The 22,536-nt window shown below is 37.3% G+C and overlaps 1 long non-coding RNA gene across 2 annotated transcripts in view; it reads left to right on the top strand.

The window, feature by feature from the left end:
• The window catches only part of LOC112806225 (uncharacterized), a 198,357-nt gene that overhangs the window by 130,984 nt on the left and 44,837 nt on the right, over positions 1 to 22,536 (top strand). For both annotated transcript variants that reach the window (XR_012374522.1, XR_003203830.2), the window contains exon 2: positions 14,943 to 15,042. This is a non-coding gene — a long non-coding RNA (uncharacterized lncRNA). The remainder of the gene's footprint in view (positions 1 to 14,942; positions 15,043 to 22,536) is intronic.

The following is a 22,536-nucleotide window of genomic DNA, read 5'->3' as shown; positions in this document are numbered from 1 at the left end:
AAATTTCATCTGGCCCAGGAATTCAACTAGATAGGGATCAAACCATTCTGAACACCTACGAACTCAACAGGAGATTGAAGAAAAGAATAGCAACAACTCTCTGAACAGAAAAGCAACCACTTTCTGGAAGGTAGGATGTGTGGAGAAGTGAATCCAAGGTGATATTTGGGAAGATAGACAGCGGGGGAGAAGGCCTCCGTCAGCCGCTACTGGCAAGTGATAGAGCAGCGGAGACCAAAAGTGGAGCTTTTAGAAATCGGCTTCACTGAGGGATGTCACTCCAGTGGCTAAGTGGGGGGGGGGGGGGGGGGGGAACCCTTGCTGGGACAGGGTGATCTCAGGGCCCTCAGGGTCACAGAAAGACCAGGGGTGCCTGAGTGCGGCAGAGCTCCCAGGTATCAGAGTGGGAAGCCGGCTGCAGAGACGGAGCTGAGAGTGGGCTCTCAGCTTGGGGTTGCCATAAACCGTGATCCGTGGCAGAGTCAGGCCACTGCTCTTCCAGCAGGGACCCAACAAGTGGCAGATCCAGGGAGACTCCCCTTCTTACCCGGGCAGGAGTGGCACGGGAGAGCACTATAGGGATCTGCTGGCTTTGGAGACTCCAAACGGGGTCTGTGAGCCAGAGATAGAAACGCTCCATCACAGGCTGGGTGAGCACGGAGTGCGGCTGGAGACCAGGGAGATGGAAGTGATTGACTGCTTTTCTCTGGGGGATCACTGAGAGGTGGGGTGCTGAGTTCTCAGCTTCTCTGGGGCAGAGATTGGGAGGCCGCCATTTTCACTCTGGTCCTCCAAAGCTGTACGGAAAACTTACAGGGAACAAAAGCTCCTGAGAGAAAACCCAAGCAGATTACTTAGCCCAGCCCAGCAAGGGTGGGGCAATTCTGCCTCTGGCAAAGACATTTGAGAACCACAGCAACAGGCCCCTCCCCCAGAAGATCAGCAAGAACAGCCCGCCAAGACCAAGTTTACTGATCAGTGAGAATGGCAGAACTCCAGCACTCGAGGAATACTGCACATAAAGTTCATGGCTTTTCCCCCATGATTCTTTAGTCTTTTAAAGTTAATTTTTTAAATTTTCTGTTTTTTTGTGTGTGAATTTTCACTCTCCCTTTTTCAACCAACATCTTAATCAATCTACTGTTAAAAAATCTTTTTTATTTTTCACTTTTAGAGTCATATTCTATCCCTTCATAGTGGTTACCCTTATTTTTGGTATATATATATAAGTTGTTCTCTCTTTAAAATTTTGGGATACAGTTTCTTCTAACAGACCAAAATATACCCTAAATATCTAGTGTATGTCTTCATTCTAGTCTCCTGCCTGATCACAGTCTCTCCCCCCTCCCCGTTTTTTTAAATCCTCTTCTTTTTTTTTCAATGAACTTCTTATCAATTCCTTTTGTAAAATCTTTTTATAATTTTCATCTTTACAGTCATATTCCATCCCTTCATCGTATTTACCCTTATTTTTGTACATATTTAAGTTTTTCTTTCTTTAAAGTTTTGGGAGGCACTTTCTTCTAACAGACCAAAATATGCCCAAAATCTAATGTGTAGCACTGATCTATGCACCAGCCTGATCATATTTGATCATATTCTGTTTGTTTGTTTGTTTGTTTTTATCTTTTACTTTTCTTTTTACTTTCTTTCCCTTTCTTTTCCCCTGGTTTAAGGTCTCTTCTGATTTGTTTAGTGTATATTTTTTTCAGGTCGTTGTTACCCTGTTAGCATTTGGTTCTCTCATTCATCTATTCTCCTCTGGACAAAGTGACAAGACAGAAAAAATCACCTCAACAAAAAGAACAAGAGACAGTACCGACTGCCAGGGACCTAATCAATATGGATATTAGTACGACGTCAGAACTGAGTTCAGAATGATTTTAAAAATACTAGCTGGGTTTGAAAAAAACACGGAAGATATTAGAGAAACCCATTCTGGAGAAATAAAAGAACTAAAATCTAACCAAGTCGAAATCAAAAAGACTATTAATGAAGTGCAATCAAAAATGGAGGCTCTAGCTGCTAGGATAAATGAGGCAGAAGAGAGAATTAGTGATATAGAAGACCAAATGGAGGAAAATAAAGAAGCTGAGAAAAAGAGAGATAAACAACTACTGGATCATGAGGGCAGAATTCAAGAGATAAGCGATACCATAAGATGAAACAACATTAGAATAATTGGGATCCCAGAAGAAGAAGAAAGAGAGAGAGGGGCAGAAGGTATATTGGAGCAAATAATAGCAGAGAACTTCCCAGTTTTGGGGAAGGAAACAGGCATCAAAATCCAGGAGGCACAGAGAACCCCCCTCAAAATCAATAAAAATAGGTCAGCACCCTGACATCTAATAGTAAAACTTACGAGTCTCAGAGACAAAGAGAAAATCCTGAAAGCAGCTTGGGACAAGAGGTCTGTAACCTACAATGGTAGAAACATTAGATTGGGAAAACACCTATCCACAGAGCCCTGGCAGGCCAGAAAGGACTGGCATGATATATTCAGAGCACTAAATCAGAAAAATATGCAGCCAAGAATACTATATCCAGCTAGGCTGTCATTGAAAATAGAAGGAGAGATAAAAAGCTTCCAGGACAAACAAAAACTAAAGGAATTTGCAAACATGAAACCAGCCCTCCAAGAAATATTGAAAGGGGTCCTCTAAGCAAAGAGAGAGCCAAAAGTAACATAGATCAGAAAGGAACACGGAGAATATACAGTAACAGTCACCTTACAGGCAATACAATGGCACTAAATTCATATCTTTCAATAGTTACCCTGAATGTAAATGGGCTCAATGCCCCAATCAAAAGACGCAGGCTATCAGATTGGATTAAAAAACAAGACCCATCGATATGCTGTCTGCAAGAGACTTATTTTAGACCCAAAGACACCCCCAGATTGACAGTGAGGTGGTGGAAAACCATTTACCATGTTAATGGACACGAAAAGACAAATTAGATTTTAAACCAAAGACTATAATAAGAGATGAGGAAGGGCAATATATCATACTTAAAAGTTCTATCCAATAAGAAGTTCTAAAATTGTAAATATCTATGCCCCTAACATGGGAGCAGCCAGTTATATAAGCCAATTAATAACAAAAGCAAAGAAAAACATCCACAACAATACACTAATAGTGGGGGACTTTAACACCGCCCTGACTGAAATGGACAGATCATCTAAGCAAAAGATCAACAAGGAAATAAAGACTTTAAATGACACACTGGACCAAATGGACTTCACAGACATATTCAGAACATTCCATCCCAAAGCAATAGGATACACATTCTTCTCTAGTGCACATGGAACATTCTCCAGAATAGATCACATCCTAGGTCACAAATCAGGTCTCAACTGGTACCAAAAGAATGGGATCATTCCCTGCATATTTTCGGACCACACTGCTTTGAAACTGGAACTCAATCACAAAAAGAAAGTCGGAAAGAAAAATACATGGAGGCCAAAGAGCATCCTACTAAACAATGCATGGGTCAAACAGGGAATTAAAGAAGAGTTAAAAAAAATCATGGCAAGAATTGAAAATGAAACCACAACTGTTCAAAATCTTTGGGATGCAGCAAAGGCAATCCTGAGAGGAAAGTATATAGCAATACAAGCCTTTCTCAAGAAACAAGAAAGGTCTCAAATATACAACCTAACCGTACAACTAAAGGAGCTGGAGAAAGAACAGCAAAGAAAGCCTAAACCCAGCAGGAGAAGAGAAATAATAAAGATCAGAGCAGAAATCAATGAAATAGAAACCAAAAGAACAGTAGAACAGATCAACGAAAGTAGAAGCTGGTTCTTTGAAAGAATTAACAAGATTGATAAACCCCTGGCCAGACTTACTAAAAGAAAAGAGAAATGACCCAAATCAACAAGATCATGAATGAAAGAGGCGAAATCAGAACCAACACCAAAGAAATACAAACAATTATAAGAACATATTATGAGAAACTCTATGCCAGCAAATTAGATAACCTGGAAGAAATGGGTGCATTCCTAGAGATGTATCAACTATCAAAACTGAACCAGGAAGAAATAGAAAACCTGAACAGACCTATAACCACTAAGGAAATTGAGGTAGTCATCAAAAATCTCCCAACAAAAAAAGTCCAGGGCCAGATGGCTTCCCAGGGGAATTCTATAAAACATTTAAAGAAGAATTAATACCTATCCTTCTGACACTCTTCCAAAAAACAGAAATGGTAGAATAACTTCCCAACTCGTTTTATGAGGCCACCATTACCTTGATCCCCAAACCAGACAAAGACCCCATCAAAAAGGAGAATTACAGACCAATATCCTTGATGGAAATGGATGCAAAAATTCTCACCAAAATACTAGCCAATAGGATACAGCAGTACATTAAAAGGATTATTCACCACGACCAAGTAGGATTTGTCCCTGGGCTGCAAGGTTGGTTCAACATCCACAAATCAATCAATGTGATACAATACATTAATCAAAGAAGGAAGAATCATATGATCCTCTCAATAGATGCAGAAAAAGCATTTGACAAAGTACAGCATCCTTTCTTGATCAAAACTCTTCAGAGTATAGGGATAGAGGGTACATACCTCAATATCATAAAAGCCATCTATGAAAAACCCACAGTGAATATCATTCTCAATGGGGAAACACTGAGAGCTTTCCCCCTCAGGTCAGGAACACGGCAGGGATGTCCACTATCACCACTGCTATTCAACATAGTATTAGAAGTCCTAGCCACAGCAATCAGACAACAAAAAGAAATAAAAGGCATCCGAATTGGCAAATAAGTCAAACTCTCACTCTTTGCAGATGATATGAATCTTTATGTGGAAAACTCAAACACTCCACCCCAGTACTGCTAGTACTCATACAGGAGTTCAGTAAAGTGGCAGGATATAAAATCAATGCACAGAAATCAGTGGCATTCCCATACACCAACAACAAGACAGAAGAAAGAGAAATTAAGGAGTCTGTCCCATTTACAATTTCACCCAAAACCATAAGATACCTAGGAATAAATCTAGCCAAAGAGGCAAAGAATCTGTACTCAGAAAACTATAAAATACTCATGAAAGAAATTGAGGAAGACACAAAGAAATGGAAAAACATTCCAGGCTCATGGATTGGAAGAACAAATATTGTGAAGATGTCAATGCTACCTAGAGCAATGTATACATTCAGTGCAATCCCTATGAAATTGCCATCCACGTTTTTCAAAGAAATGGAGCAAATAATCCTGAAATTTGTATGGAACCAGAAGAGACCCCGAATAGCCAGAGGAATGTTGAAAAAGAAACGCAAAGCTGGCGGCATCACAATTCCGGACTTCCAGCTCTATTACAAAGCTGTCATCGTCAAGACAGTCTGGTACTGGCCCAAAAACAGACTCACAGATCAATGGAACAGAATAGAGAGCCCAGAAATGGACCCTCAACTCTATGGTCAACTTATCTTCGACAAAGCAGGAAAGAATGTCTGATGGAAAAAAGCCAGTCTCTTCAACAAATGGTGTTGGGAAAATTGGACAGCCACATGCAGAAGAATGAAACTGGACCATTTCCTTACACCACACACAAAAGTAGACTCCAAATGGTTGAAAGACCTAAAGGTGAGACAGAAGTCCATCCAAATCCTAAAGGAGAACACAGGCAGTAACCTCTTCGACCTTAGCCTCAGCAACTTCTTCCTAGAAACATCACCAAAGGCAAGGGAAGCAAGGGCAAAAATGAACTGTTGGGACTTCATCAAGATAAAAAGCTTTTGCACAGCAAAAGAAACAGTCCACAAAACCAAAAGACAGTTGCCAGAATGGGAGAAGATATTTGCAAATGACATATCAGATAAAGGGCTAGTATCCAAAATCTATAAAGAACTTACCAAACTCAACACCCAAAGAACAAATGATCCAATCAAGAAATGGGCAAAAGACATGAACAGACATTTTTCCAAAGAAGACATCCAGATGACCAACAGATACCTGAAAAAGTGCTCTACTTGCTTGGCATCAGGGAAACCCGAATCAAAATCTCAATGAGATATCACACCAGTCAGAATGTCTAAAATTAACAAGTCAGGAAACGACAGATGTTGTCAGGGATGCGGAGAAAGGGGAACCCTCATACATTGTTGGTGGGAATGCAAGCTGTTGTAGCCACTCTGAAAAGCAATACGGAGATTCCTCAAAAAGTTGAAAATAGAGCTATCGTATGTCCCAGCAATTGCACTAGTGGGTATGTACTATTTACCCCAAAGATACAAATGTAGGTATCCGAAGGGGTACGTGCACCCTGACATTTATAGCAGCAATTTTCACAATAGCCAAACTATGGAAAGAGCAAAGACGTCCATCGACAGATGAATGGATAAAGAAGAAATCATATATATATACAATGAAATATTATGCAGCCATCAAATGGAATGAAAGCTTGCCATTTGCAATGACGTGGATGGAACTGGAGGGTATTATGCTGAGCGAAATAAATCAATCAGAGAAAGATATGAATCATATGACCTCTTAATCTCAGGAAACAAACTGAGGGTTCCTGGATTGGTGGGGGTTGGGAGGGATGGGGTGGCTTGGTGATAGACATTGGGGATCATATGTGCTATGGTGAGCGCTGTGAATTGTGTAAGACTGTGAATTGTGTAACACTATTGTATCACAGACCTGTTCCTCTGAAACAAATAATACATTATATGTTAAAGAAAAAAAGAAGAAGATAGAAGAAGGGAAAATGAAGAGGGGAATCAGAGGGGGAGACAAATCATGAGAGACTATGGACTCTGAGAAACAAACTGAGGGTACTAGAGGGGAGGTGGGTGGGGGGATGGTTTAGCCTGGTGATGGGTATTAAAGAGGGCATGTACTTCATGGAGCACTGGGTGTTATACGCAAACAATGAATCATGGAACACTACATCAAAAACTGATAATGTAATGTATGTTGACTAATATAACATATTAAAATAAAAAACTTGGAAAATTTTTTGAAAAATTCCTTCTTTTTTAAAAATCTTTTTTCTCAGTTGATTAGATATTTTCTATTAATTCATCTGCAATTTCACTGACTCTTTGTACTATCATTTTAATTCGGCTATTGAGTCCATCTAGTGAGGACTTTTTTCTTTAGCTTCATTTATTTCACTTTTTCAGTTCTCATATTTACATTTTGGTTTTCTTTACACATTTTTCTTTGATTTAATTTTTTATTTTAATATTTGTTTCACAAACATTTTCAGTTGCTCTTTTGATTATTTTTTGTAATAGATACTTTAAAACATTTTAATGCTTATTGCAATATATGTGGTTTCTTGACACTGGCATCAGTTGATTGTCATTTCCCATGGGAGTTCAATCTTTCAAAGTTCTTCCAATGCTTGGTAATTTTGAATTGAATTTTGGGAATTTAAGATATTATAAGACTCTGGATCTTGTTTAAATCCTATAGAAAATGTTGATATTTTTGTTTTAGCAGGCGCTCTACGCGTTTAAGTTTCTTGCTTCAGGTTCTAAACCTTCTGTGAGCTGGGATTCCGGTCAGTTTAGATTTCAAAGCCTTTGCGGAGTGCTTCACGTTTCTTTCTAATGTGCGCCACCCAGTGGACAGTTTGGAACCCGGGCAGTGGTCTGTCTCAGTTTTGTGTATGCTAATTGGTAGTAGATCCTTGTATTCTTGGCATGGGTTTGAGCCTGGAGTTCATAAATGACTTTATGGGGCACTTCCTCAGGATCCTCTTCCTCTGTAACCTCCACAGTGCTTTTTGGTTGCCTGGAGTCCTTCTTTACAGGTGAGTTCTATCCTGTTGGAACTGTAGCCTTTGGACTTTTGGCTCCTGTGGGTTTCCATTACAGGTTGCTTGTCCTCTTACACCCACTTGCACCCCCATAGGATTGCTTGAGATGTGGTGTACAAGAAAGCTGAGGAAAAAAGAAAAATGGGGGATTTCTGCATCCTCTTTGTGTTAGGATTTCCCCTTTCAGCTCCTCCTCCTAGACCTAGAGGGATTTTCCTTGGTGCTCTCAGTACTGTGGTGCTCACTTGAGGATTTGGAGCTTGTTGCATTCAGGCCAGGAAATTCTGGAGGGAAAACACTGGTAAATGTGCTTGCTTCATCTTGCATAGATCCAGCCAGCCTCCTGTGCCCTTTTGACATGTGCTCTTGGCAGGAGTTTAAGATGGTTGTGTTTTATAGTATAAAGTATAGGGAAAGCAAGAGTTCAGGGTCCAGAGGTGAGGTTGAGAGGCAACAAGAAATCTAAGCAGAGGAGTAATAAGCCATGAAAAGTAAGACATTTTAGATGTAGCTTTTGGTTTTTGAGACTCCAAATATATATTTTTAAAAATGCAAGAAAACTTTACAAAATTTATATCCTATATAAAATTTTACACTGACAAAGTAATGATGTTATGATAAAAATACAAGTAGGCATAATCCCATGTGCTAACTAAAAATAACATGAGACTTTATATGAATGTTCACAGTGGGCCAAAAGACTCTTTTATCTGTGTTCCCTCTTGCTGTGCATGGCTCACCTAGCACAATCCAGTGCTTTATCTGGAGATTAGTGAGAAGCTAGTAAAAGATTTCAAGCAAGGAATTTGTGCTGCAGAACAGTATTTTGGTGGCACATGGGGGTGCATTGGAAAGAAAAAGGATAGATGTGGAAACATTAGTTGGATAGCTATTTGAGTAATCTAGGCATTGGTAGGCAGAATAATGGCCAACACATATATCCAAGTCCTAACACCCAGAAGCTATAAGTATGTTACCCTACATGGCAAAAGAGACTTTGAAGGTGTGATTAGGGACTTTGAAATCTGGAGATTAACCAGGATTACTGTGGGAGTGCTGACAACACTTGACTCCATTTTTGGCCCTTCATCTTGTTCATGCCTGTGTAATCACCTACCTCAGGGTTACAACTTCCAGGCCCTGTGGAGGTTAATGTAAGCCCTGATTGGAATATGGGAAGGCCTGTTCTGATCATCCCTAAAGTGGTGCCCAGAAGGCTCCACTTTAGCTAACTAATGGAGATCCTCTGGCATACACATGGCACCACTTTAGATAACTTACCTTTTGATATTACCATAATGCCCCTCGATCTATAAAACCTGTGGATTAAGGTCAAGGTGGGGTGGAGAATAGTTGTGTAGTGCCTGGGTCATTTGTCTGCTGATCCCTGTCAGTAAGTTACCTTGAATAAAGTGCTGTGTAAATGGTATGGAATGGCTTTCTTCATTTTTTGGTTTCAAAGTGCATTCTCAGTCTGGAGGATATTTTGCTGTCTGTAATTTTGCTGCTGTAATTATTAGAATACCTTCTAATAATTACCCAATCTAATCACATGTGTTCTTAAAACTAGAGAGCCTTTCTTGCCTTCTTATTAGGGAAGATATTGGAGCTCAGAAGCTGGGTCATTTAACCTCTGGGTGATTTAATTTTCACATCTATAACATGCTGATATTAATGTTACTCATTCCTTTGCATTAATGTGAGGGTTAGCTAAGCAATTATCATAGAGAAGACTTGGTCCAGTGTCTGCACAGAGGAAGCACAATTAATGTTTGCCATTGTTATTAGGTATTACTATTTTAAATACATATTTTTTTGCTTTTTTGAGGAATGGATTTCCTAATCTAGCCTTTACAGTTTTGGAGGCCATAGCAATTGTACTTCTGATTTGTACAAAATTGTGAAGATAGAAATTCAACCATATCCTGGTGGTGTTCTTAAACATTGTGTTTGCAGCCAATCTGACTTATGTTCACTCATGGATACCTGATTTGGTATCTGTTTGAAGATAAGAAATATACTTCTCCAAGACGCATCTCAGTAACTGATAGAATTGGTTTATGTGATTTCTCATCTGGTTTCTAAATCTAACATTCTATGATTTTATTCCATGTAAAAATACATAATTAGTAAAATAGAATATATTATTATATGAACATATTTCTGCCTTTTTCCCCCAACACAGCTATCGCATATTCTTTATCTCTGATGCATATGATTATGCAAAATTTTGAACAGCTTCTTCTTTAGGCTTTGATGCATACTCTACTTTGATATGATTATATAGCTATACATTATTTATTATGCTCCAGTATACTATTTCATGCTGAGTGAAAAATAGAGGAAAATAAAATATCTGCTCAATTATACTGAAATAAGAGGACAAACAAAACAAGATATGAGTAGACAGCTCAGAAAATTATTTCTATGGTGAATTTTTGTGTTCTTTTTATTGTTTTACTAGTTCATTCATTTAGTAGATATTGTTAGGAAACTGTGTTATTGGCCCTTGATACAAATGAGGGAGCATGTTATGATTCAAATATTCCAGTTACTATCATAATGATTTAAATGATTTATATTGTTAAGTGCTGAACACTTCAGACTACTTTTCACATTCATTTTTACATTTCATATGTAACACAGTGCACTGAAGTAGGGAGGGGACAGCCTTAGGAGAGTATCTTGAACCTAATAATCATCAATAAATTCAATAAATGTATGAGTTAGTCTTATTTTTATTGTTCTTTACAACCTGAGATTCAGGATATAATGATGTTAGTCTGGGCTTTTCATTTAAGTATATACAACATTGAGCAAGTTGGTTAAGTTCTTTGGTCTCAGCTCTTGTCTCTTTTTTTGACTGAACATTTTGGGTTGTCCTGAATTTGCAAGTTGACCATATTACATGGATAGACTCTGAAATTTACCTATCCTCCTTGTTCTTACTACCCAGTAGATGGTCAGTAAGTATTTTGGAAGACTAAATTAGTTGATGATTAGGGCATCCCCATTGTTGTCTGGAGCAGCTCTTGGCAATCTATCTGGGATAACTGGGCTTGAAATTTGATAGATATACCAGCACAGTACTTGGCACTGGGAAGTAAAAAATGTTGGTGGAGTCCAGTCCACATGGTTACTTTAAGATTTCTCTAAGAAATTCTGAACTGCTAAAGATTTTGTATTTTTCTTTTATGCCTTGGATTGAGAAAGTGGCTAGAGAAGTTGGTTTTGGACTTCGAGCATAAAATCAAATGTAGAAAGTGGACTGGACTATAGAAATGATCTTAATGTCCCTAAGATCTAGGAAATCGGACCCTCAGAACTTGTTGAGTGATTGCTGTCTTTTTTCTTTTTCTTTCTTTCTTTCTTTCTTTCTTTCTTTCTTTCTTTCTTTCTTTCTTTCTTTCTTTCTTTCTTTCTTTCTTTCTTTCTTCTTCCTTTCTTCCTTTCTTCCTTTTCTTTCTTTTTCTTTCTTCCTTTTCTTTCTTTTTCTTTCTTTCTTTCTTTCTTTTTTCTTTCTTTCTTTCCTTCTTTCTTTTTCTTTCTTTCTTTCTTCCTTTTTTTTTATTGATGCTGGTTTTCTTAGACTTCAACATAGATAGGAATTTGGATCAGTCTATAACTTCCTCTGGTCTCCAATTATCTGTCTTGGGTAGGGCAGTTCTTTTATATCAGTACAGTTCTTATATATTAGCTGTGGACAAGCCTCTGTTTAACTGCAACTTTTATTTCAATTGCCCATTTATATATTTTTCTTCACCACTGAAATTTAAGACCCATGATGAGAGTGATCATATCTCTCTGATGTGCTGCTTTATTCCTGGCACTTTCCCCAGTACCTGGTGATAGGAGCCACTCAGTAGGCAATTATTGGGTCAGTATAAACCAAGACTTTATAATAACCCTAGTTATGTGTCAAAGAGATTTCAGTATTGAAAGGAATGTTTAATTTTTTTTTTATGGGTGGGGAGGTAGAGACTCAGAATGATGACAATGTTCACCATGAAGAAAGAAATGTCATTGTCTTTGTTGGCAAAGCAAAGAACACATTTTCTTTACAAATACCCAGAGTATATAAAATTGGATTATTGGATTTCAGTTCTATGTTTTTAAGGATTCATAAAAGGAAAACCAACAAAACAGGGCTGAACCAGCAAAATATGAGACAATTTTAATTGGTAGTTAAGGAAGTGTGTTGGGAGCATTACAGAAGAGGGAAGGGAGCTGGTACTGGTTGAGGATTAGCTGAGGAAGCCAAGGGCATTTACAACATGATTTTGGCTGACACAGCAGACACAGCTTGAACCAAAGTCAAGGACAGGGGAGGGAGGCAGGGGCTTCGAGAAATTGCTGTACAGACCTCCAGGCTGCTACTGACAGGGAGATCAAGACATGTTTTTACTGATAAGCAGGGCCAATGCAAAGGTCAGAACTTTGATCATGAGAAATTTTAATTACTCAGATATTGATCAGAACACCTAGAAACCAACTACAGAAGGGAGAGTTTGAGAACAGAGCTGGGTTTCTTAGATTCACACTGGGGGACCTGATTGCTCCTCTTAGCTGTGGGCAGTGGCTATTCTAAATGCATCCTAGGAAAAAAGCCAACTATGATAATGGGTTCGACTTTGGGGAATGGAAATGACTGCAATATTATTAGACTTTAAATGCTAAGTGGAAGAAACATTAAAGGAAGTTGATTTTGAAGGAACGTGTGGAAAGCCCTAAGGACCTTTGATGGAAATTTTATAATGTAAAGGGGAAGAAGAGAAGAATATTTAAAGGTGAATTTAAGTGCTTCTTCAAAATCAATAAAGAAAATTAAACCTCCTTAAGGATCTCAGACCAATAATACAGTCTCAGAGCCAGGATCTCCCCCATATATCAGGTATCTCTCTGGCCTTTGAAAAATTGCTTTTTGTGACTTTACAAGTGTCTGGGTGAGAGAATGGGCTTTTATTTGGACTTTGGTTTTAGTGGGTACTATCATGTCAACAATGATGCTCTAATTAATGTTCTCAAAATCTTTCACCTGGACTTTGTAATGCCCCCACAACTATGCTCTCTTCTCCATGCCTTGTCTCCCTTCAAATTATCTTATGTAAAACCCAGAATGCTCTTTTTAAAAGATATATTTGATAGTTTCATCCTTTGGTGAGCTCTCATTTTCTTGTATGGGAAAAATAATTATCTAAAATTTGTTCCTAACTTATTTTATCTCAGTGTTGGCTGCCCTGCTCTTATAGGAATGCTGCACTCTAGCCATTCCTAAATCCATTTTATTTTGGAATAATCTTTTTTAAAAAAAAATCTTTTTACTTTAGAATAATCTTGGATTTACAGAAAATTTGCAAAGGTAGAATAGAGTTTACATATACTCCCACCCATTTTTTTCTATACTTAACATTCTGCATTACCATGGTATATCTTAAAACAAGGAATATTAGTACATTACTAGTAATTGAAATCTATTCTTCAGGAATCTTTTACCAATTCCTCCCTTAATATCATTTTTCTGTTCCAGGATCCCATTCAGGATACCACATCACATGTAATCATCATGTCTCCTTATTCTCCTCTGGTATTTAATGGTTTCTCAGATTTTCCTTGTTTTTTTATGGTCTTGAGAATTTTGAGGAGTAATGGTCAGACATTTTGTAGAATGTCTGTCAGTTGGATTTGTTTGATGTTTTTGTTTATGATTTTACTGGAATTAGGGGGTTTTGTGAAGAATACCCATGGAGGTGAAATTTTTTTCCATCATATTATATCAAGAGGAACATGGTATCAATATGACTTACCTCTGTGATATTAACCTTGACCTGTTGGTTTGCCAGGTTTCTGCACTATAATGTTAATAGTTTTCCCTTTCTATATTCTTTGGAACTGAGTCACTAAGTCAGCCTGCATTTAAGGATGAGAGGAGGATTGAGCTCCTCCTCCTAGAGGGAACAGCATCAACATATATTATGAGGAATTTTTCTGCAAGGGTGATGCATCTCTTTTACCATAATTGTTTTTTTGTCTGTATGGCCTTAGGAATATTCACTTTATGCTTCAGGGGACAATCCAATACTACATTATTTATTTCGTTGCTCCCTGTGTTCCAGCTTTGGCCATTGTGAGCTTGAAATGGCCCCAATTTTTTAATACCTGGATTAGTAAGGACTCTTTAGCTACCAGTAATGAAACCAGTTCAAGCCTTCTTAAGCCAGAAAGTTTATTATAAGGACATAGGTGCATCTTCTAGAACCTTTGAGCTAGATTACAACTGGGTCTCAAGAAGACTGACCTGTATATTTGGAAGGTGCTCAGGATGTGTACTTTTCTCTTCTGCTTTACTGTCTTACTGTGTCTAGTTCATTTTTTTTCCCTCTGTAACCTCAGGCTACATAGTGGGACACAACTGCTATTTCAGACCTACTGACTTCTTGTGTTAAAGTTACTGCCATATATGGAGAGTGATTTGACTTTTTTAAGGTTCCACATCAAATTTATTTGGAAAAACAATTGTATTTGCCTAATTTAGGTTAATTGGTCCAAGAATGTATGGTCACGTGTATGGTGTGGGTCATGAAGTGCAGACTTGGCTCTGGGGATTTACACCTGTCTCAATATCATAGATGGGAAAGATATTTCCCAAAGGATAGTAGGTTGCTTTCAGCTTGCCAGACACCCCTAGAGCATCCTCTGTAAACATATGTGGTCTTATGAATGCTGCCTCCTCTACTTTAAATGCACCTTTATCTTTGGTCTGTACAGAAAGCTCTACCTGAAGCATGTCTTCAAGGATATTATCTCTGCCCAACTACTCCTCTTAGTTATATTCTCCTGTGATCAACTACATCATTTTATTAATAATGAATACACTCCTACAGTATCTATTCACATATTTTTTCTCAATGTTCTAAGCCTTTTGAGAAAGTTTTCTTGTGTAGTTTATCTTAACATCTCTAAGATCTATACAGTCTGTGACACATTATAGTTTCAGTAAGTGGATTTTGGATGAATAAATAAAAATATATTAGTAGGATATGTATTAAGTTATGGTAGGGCTGAGGACACTGAAATTAAAGTGCAAAACTAATGAATTTTAGTTAAAAACATTAATACTTGCTGATAAAACCATTAAAAAGATAATTTTCTTTCAGCCACTCCCCACAAAGAAGCCCTAGAGAAAAGGATGCCTTAAAAGAAAACCACAGAAGAAAACCTTCAGTAATGGGAAGAATTGGGGAGATTGAAAAGCAAGTAAGCTGAAAAAATTTTTAAGAGATAAGTGGAAGTGAAAAAAAAACAGTATTAATTTTCAGGGTTTAATTCAATCAGCAAGAAAGGATTTCTTAAATGTATTTGTAGGAGACAGATGGTAAAGAGAAAATTGGTGTGCTGAAAAATGAGAACAGGGAATTAGAGACATAGGCTAAGCAAAGGGAAATGTGTTCAACAGTTGCATTTTGCTTTGGTCTTTACAAATCTAAGGGGAGATAAGGAATCACTTAGAATAGAAACCATAGTTCTGTTTTAAAGTAGACAAGCCACAGTCAAGGATGAGTACATGACTAAGAAGAGGAAGGCAGTTCAGACTACAAACTCTGTCTAGGCTTGCTGAATTCATGATGGAAGTCCTCATCTCATACTTGGTCTTGTCTGGTTTCGGAGTTTTCAGTCACCTACAAATAATCCAGGGTTTTAGGAACCCCACTTGGAATTCTCAACCTACTATTACTGTACTTGGACAAAAAGAGTACAGATTGATAAATCAAAGAGAAGAATTAGAATTCTGGCCTTGTGTTGGAGATAAGAATTTGGATTACAGTAGCATGTCATTTTAAATTAAAACTTGGACAGTAGAAGTAGTTAACAAAATCATATGTAGTAAAATGAGCAATAGGCCAAGAAAGATTAAGGAGAATACGTGCACTTAAGGAATGGAAAAAGCAGAAGGGATCCATAAAAAGAGATTAAAAAAGAATGGTCCAGAAGGTGAGAGGAGAATAAGGAATGTCACAAAGAGAGGAGACCGTTTCAAGTAGAAGAAAGTGGTCACTGAATCAAATGCTGCAGATTAAGCAAGGCTGGGTTTTTAAAAAGTCCTTTGAATTAAATATTATATCCATTTATAGAATATTATTTTGAATTATCTTTCTAAGAGATACATGACTTTCCTTTGACTTTTATTATTTAGATTTTTATTGAAATAGTCTACATTTTCTAAGGCCCAAACAACAATATGTTTGATATGGAGTTGCTCTGATAACATTATCTTTTAAATAACATTATATTTTTAAGCCTTGTAACATAGTTTTGCTACTTTATTTTTTTTCAATATTACTACCAAGTACCACTTCTTAAGAAGACAAACTGGTGATACTATATGATTCTTCTCCTAAGCCCTGCTTCAAAGAAAACCATTATTGGTGGTGATTTTGTTCTTTAGGAGGATGACTTTTGTAGAGAAGCAATTTAGATTTTGCATAGAGAAATTTTTTAATTTAAATCTCAGTTCTGTCATTTCATATCTATCGGTTCTTGGACAAGTTGGACAAGTCATTTTATCTATCAGAGGCTTATTTTTCTCATTTGTACATCTAGAAAGTGGGTCTAATAATATCTGTGTCATAGAATGCTCTAAAGATAGATGTGAAAGGAGTGTACAATGGAGGATACTAGTTTCTTTTTGTGATGTGAGCTTATATTTAATTATGTTTAGTTCAAATGAAATGACTTTTGAACAGATTAATTTTCTCTAGGTTAAAAGGTGAGGCTCAGTCTGTGGATCTAGAAGAAGTCAGTGTCTTTCCATATTCTTATATTAGCCCAAAGCAGTCCCTATACTAAACCATTCATCTTGGGTAAATAGCAACTTAAGGTCATTTTCTTATTTTGTGCGTGGTCTCTGCAGATTTCCAATTATACTTACATAAATACATTAGGCTCTCCCCAATTAAGTGATATCTTGTTCTATAGTTAGTCTACTGGAAACATTGAATACCAGAAATTGAAATGTTTTTGAATTGTCATTTCTGCAGGGTTCCCGAGAAACAGTGGGGATATTCAGGCAAATACATGATTTGACTTTCATTGCCTCAGGCTTTGCTTTCACCATCTGTCATTTACTGTCAGAGTAAACTTGTTGATCATCTTCAGGAAAAGGAAGGTCAAAAGTCACCTGCCTCAGGCAGAGCCTTGATTATATTATTACATACCTGAAACTTTATCACTGACTTCCTGACTCCATATTCACACCAGATACCAGAATCTTGACTGCAGTAAATGATGGATTTCTTCATTTATTTTGCAATCTCAAATTTGGTGACCTGTTACCTGCAGGACTGTAAGTTCTTTTATAACACTGTCTCCTATAGAAAACTCTCTCTGACTTAATTGCCCAACTCTGCTCCTCTACTTCCCCAGAAAGTTTGATTGAGTGCCTCTGAGTCTCCTCTGCATACCCCCTCACAGCACTTACTCATCCTATTGTACTTCATATATTTCCATGACTCTCTCCTTCGCTACCTCTGTTAGCCTTGGGGGAAGGTGTTATCTTTATAACCTATATGTCTATATCCCTATGTTCAAAATATACCTGCATTGGAGTAGGTGTGCATTAAATATCAGTTGAATAACTCAGTGAATGGACAGAGTCATTATTTGACTTCTGATTCTATGATATTTAATATTTCTATGATTCCACAATTCTCATTTATAATGCAGGCATCAACAGGAATACTTCATCTTTTACTCTTTTGGTTCGACAGTAGCCTTTGCCTTTTTCTGTTTTCAACATACTTTGGAAACATATGCTCATTTTCATATTACTCTGAAACCATGTTAGGATACTTGTATACTAGAATCATCAGTGTTTTTGCCCAGCTTCTAAAAGAATCCACTTGGGAAGAGGGCATTTGAAGGTTGAAGATTCAAATCAAATGTTACCTTCTTCTTCTATAAAACTTTTCTTGACTTTCCGGAAGTGCTAGATCACTAATGAACTTCCTTCATTCTGTCTTACAGAACTCAACTGGTGATGGTTTAATTCATCCATTTATAGGGAAGACAGAGACTGAGAGCTTCCAGAACAATATCTTTCTTATCCATATTTTGTTCCTTTTGCCTGGCTGAGTGTCACCTGCTATGACTTTGCACATATTATTCCCTCTGAATAGAACACTGTATTCAAAACACCGTACCATTACCACCTCTTGCCCTATTCCAGTGCTAATCAAACACATACTTCACTGAGTAACCCCTAAATATCCTTTCAATTTTAGCTTTTTCCTACTTTCAGAGATGTCCCACATAGTTGGGTTTATTGTATTGTGTTTGAATTTTCACTTTACTTTTTCATACTAAGAAAGAGGCACAAAGAAGAACAAGAGCTATCTAAGGTCAAGAACAGTGTCTTGTTCTTCTTTGTGCCTCTCATGCTTAGTTTAAGCCTGAGATAATACATAATACATGATGAATACATGATGAATACAAATATTTTTAAAATAAATATACCACTGTGCCATTCTTCTGGGCATGTATTTAGTCATTATTGGCCAGGGAGTGAATCCTTCTGGCCAATTTTACATGCTAGTATCTATACCTAAACTTCATTAAGTGAGTTCATTGCTGTGGAGATATTTAGAGAGACTTTATAGCTATTGTCTTGAGTTAAGATTCAGTGAGTAATAATGGGAACATAATAGTTACACATTACATGACTGCTATTGATTGGGTTTCAGGAGAAAGTTTATTAACCTTAGCATTTCCTGTGGCAGAAGAGTGGATTTGTAGATTTGTATTTCTCTGGGGGGAATGACTCAGCTTACAGAAATTTAGTTCCAGGAACTTTAAGTAAAAAAGGTACAATTGTAAAATGCCATGCGGACTGTGTCTATTGTGTCAATGATTTTTTTGGTGGCAGCCTGAGAAGTATCAAATGTTACCTGTGTTATGAGTAGAAGCTCCTAAATAGCAGTGTTGAGTGTTTCTTATTTTCTATAGATCACCTGTTTCTTTATAATCAAGCTCTCCATCCACTGAAACAAGGTGCCATTATATTCAGCTTCCTATTGATTATTATTGTTTTGACGAGCTCCTCAGGGAAAATATTAGTTAGTATAATTGTGAGTGATAATACTTTTTATTTATTTAGTTTATTGTGTTCAGTTAGCCACTGTATAGTACATAGTTTTTGATGTAGTGTTTTATGATTCATTAGTTAAGTATAACACCCAGTGCTCATCACACCACATGCCTTCCTCAATACCCATCACCCTGTTTTTAGAGTTAACTCCTCCGTGACTCATTTTCTATGCCAGTCTACCTGAACTCTCCTTTTTCTTTTCTTTGTCTCTCACTTTATTCCTTCCTTATACCTATCTTTGTTGAGTTTCTATCATATGTAGGCCCTTCTTGCAACACTGGAGACAGAAAAAATTAAAACCCAAATGCTATCTTCAAAAAATTTTAAGGTGTTATGTAAGTAAACAAATAATTTCAACACAGTTCAAGAAATTTTGACGGAGATGTACAAAATATTGAGGGTGAAAAAATAATTCAACCCAGCTGAGATGGAGAGAGATCAACAACATTCCTCCACCAAAAAACTCATATACAAATAAATAACAACAAAAACAAGGATGCTTGGTGGAAATGATCGAATAGTAGTTCACTAGGGTTGAGAAAATAGGGCATCTTAAGAAGGAATCACACTTTTCTATAGGGAATCACATAGACTTTTAGGGGAAGTATGGATCTGTGCTGTCCAATATGGTGGCTAATAACCACATGTGGCTATTCAAATTTTAATGAATTAACATTAAATAAAATTACAAATTCACATTTTCAGTTACACAAAGCACATTCCAAATGCTCAATAGCCACATGATGCTATAATATTGGACAATATAGAGAACTTTTCTTTTTTTTAAGATTTTATTTATTTATTTGAGAGAGAGAGAGAGAGAGCAGGAGTGGGAGAGAGAAGCAGAACTCCCTGCTGAGCAGGGAAGCTGACACGGGACTCGATCCCAAGACCCTGAGATCATGACCTGAGCTGAAGGCAAGATGCTTAACGAACTGAGCCACCCAGGTGCCCTTGGTATAGAACTTTTCTAACACCAAAGGAAATTCCATCAGTTAGCAGTGGTCTGAATTTTAATAATTATGCTAAGGGTAGAGGGCATATTTTGGAGAAATGACTTATAATTCAGATTGTTTTGTGAGAGAGAAGCTAAGATAAATGATAGTAATTACATTAATAACTGTCATTGATTAAATACCTACTGTGTTTCATATTGATACATTTGATTACAAATATTAGTATTTCCACTTATGGAAGTGGACATTGAAGTTCAGAGAAGGTAAGTACCTTTCTGAGGTCTCTTAGCTAATGAATGAGTAGAAGAAGGCTGGGCCCAAAGAGAAGGGTATTTAAGAAGTCTGAATTGTGTACATTGCACAGTGGGGAAGAAATGAATATTCCAAGTGAGGGGGTGATATGATGGGAGCTGCACCTGAAGAAAAGTATTCTTGTGGTGGTGGATTGGTGGATGGCATGTCTGTCATCAGGGACATAATTTTCATCAGATGTCTGAGATTAGACCTTAGAGTATTTCAGAGTTCATTGAGTTCTCTGTAAAACCCAGTTTGGGATTTTTTAGGTTATATCAAGAAAAAGCTAGAAGGTAGGCATGTCAGGAAAATATTATAAGTTATCACATAGGCAGCAGTGTCTTTTAGGGTACAGATAGTCTTAGAAAATATAGTCATCGTAGACATTTATGGTTTGTAAAATTATTCATATGCGTGCATATATTTATAATTATGCCCACACTCCAACACACATACCCACTTACCTCCTCGTGTATATATCATATCATAACAGTTACTAATGTTAAAAAGCAGAAGTTTTATTTTAACATGTAAATTCAGTAGGGTTTTAGTATTCTTGATTTTATCTTTTCATTAATTCATTGAACAAATATTAATAAAGGCCTACCCTGCTAGGTACCAGAGATGCAATGACAATTTAATTTATGTTCTAGTAGAAGATATAGAAAAGAAATCATGCAATTGCAATATTCAATAAGTGCTACAATGGCAATTTGTTCCCTTGCTGAAGCACAAACTTGAATACTGGGCTGAATTACTAAGATAGAGAATGATGTTAGTTGATCACATTTTAGTACAGCTGAGTTGTTCTCTCCTTCTCCTTATATACTTATAAATTCTCCTAAGGTTGTAAAAATGTTTTATTTATGAAATATTGCTGACAAGGGAGAGATAAAACTTTAGTAAATGTTGAAAACTGTGGTTAAAATTTGAAGCTATGCCAGGGAACTCATTATACTCAACATAAATATAATTTGAGGTAAAAGAGGTTGAAAAATAATCTACAGGTATCTCCTGCTTTTTGAAATTTCGTGTTACACCACTTTTCTTTTATGAAAGACTATATTAGTATCTGTTTTTTTGCTAACTGAAAGAAATCCAAGTAGGATTTTCATTTTCATTTTTGTAAAAAAGCAAAAGTAAAATAGGTTTAGTGTTTGTTTTGCAACCAGTCATTAAGCAGGCTGTGCACACTCTGAGCAGTGAGTGGCACCACCAGGCTCCTTCCCTGGGAACTACACTCAGCCTCTCAGCATCAGTCTGTCATAGCTTTGAACTGTCTGTGAGCACCTGTGCTTTATCTCGATTTATTATGTTTATCCATTAGTAAGATGTGTCCTAAGGTATCAGAAAAGCCAAAAGACATTATTTTGGGGGTCTGGGGATGCTCAAAAATTTTTCCATATGAATTAATAGTAACTGCTTCTTCACTTTATGCCCATTTTGACTTACAAAATATTTCATTGGAACATTACTTTGAGATAGCAGGGGAAACCTGTATTTATAAATTTTCAAATTCACGAGGTTCTAGGGTGTAAAGTATATATGACTTTCAAGTTAGTATCAAGGATCTACGGTAAGAAAGGCAAGTAAAAAGGTATTGAGGAGGGCACGTTTTGCATGGAGCACTGGGTGTTATGAACAAACAATGAATCATGGAACACTGCACCAAAAACTAATGAAGTAATATATGGTGATTAACATAACAATAAAAATTTAAAAAAATGAAAAAAAAAAGCCACTGATTTGGGTCTTCTAAAAACAAGTCACACAAGAGATCACAGTGGAAATACCATAATGATGATGATGGATTTTATTCTTGAGGATGTCTTGACAATACTGGCTTAAATATACTATATGAGGGCACCTGGGTGGCTCAGTGGGTTAAGCATCTGCCTTCAGCTCAGGTCATGATCCCAAGGTCCTGGGATCGAGTCCCACATCGGGCTCTCTCTGCTCAGCAGGGAGCCTGCTTCTCCCTTTGCCTCTGCCTGCCACTCCCCCTGCTTATGCTCTCTCTCTCTCTCTCTGTCAGATAAATAAATAAAATCTTTAGGGTGCCTGGGTGGCTCAGATGGTTAAGCATCTGCCTTCAGCTCAGGTCATGATCCCAGAGTCCCGGGATCGGGTCCTGCATCGGGCTCCCTGCTCCTTGGGAGCCTGCTTCTCCCTCTGCCTCTCTCTCTCTCTCTCTCTCTGTCCCTCATGAATAAATAAATAAAATCTTTAAAAATAAATAAATAAAATCTTTAAAAATATATATACTATATGAGAATTTCTTCCCTGGGTCTTGCTGGCTATTTGTACATTTACCTAAAGAAATGTGTATGGGGTCCCTTCCGATATTAGTCATTGAGT

The sequence above is a fragment of the Callorhinus ursinus genome, unplaced genomic scaffold (assembly GCF_003265705.2).
Source record: "Callorhinus ursinus isolate GAN/ISIS: 27379988/994484 unplaced genomic scaffold, GSC_fseal_2.0 scaffold35, whole genome shotgun sequence".
NCBI classification, from domain to species: domain Eukaryota; kingdom Metazoa; phylum Chordata; class Mammalia; order Carnivora; family Otariidae; genus Callorhinus; species Callorhinus ursinus.
This window is presented reverse-complemented; position numbering and strand designations above follow the sequence as displayed.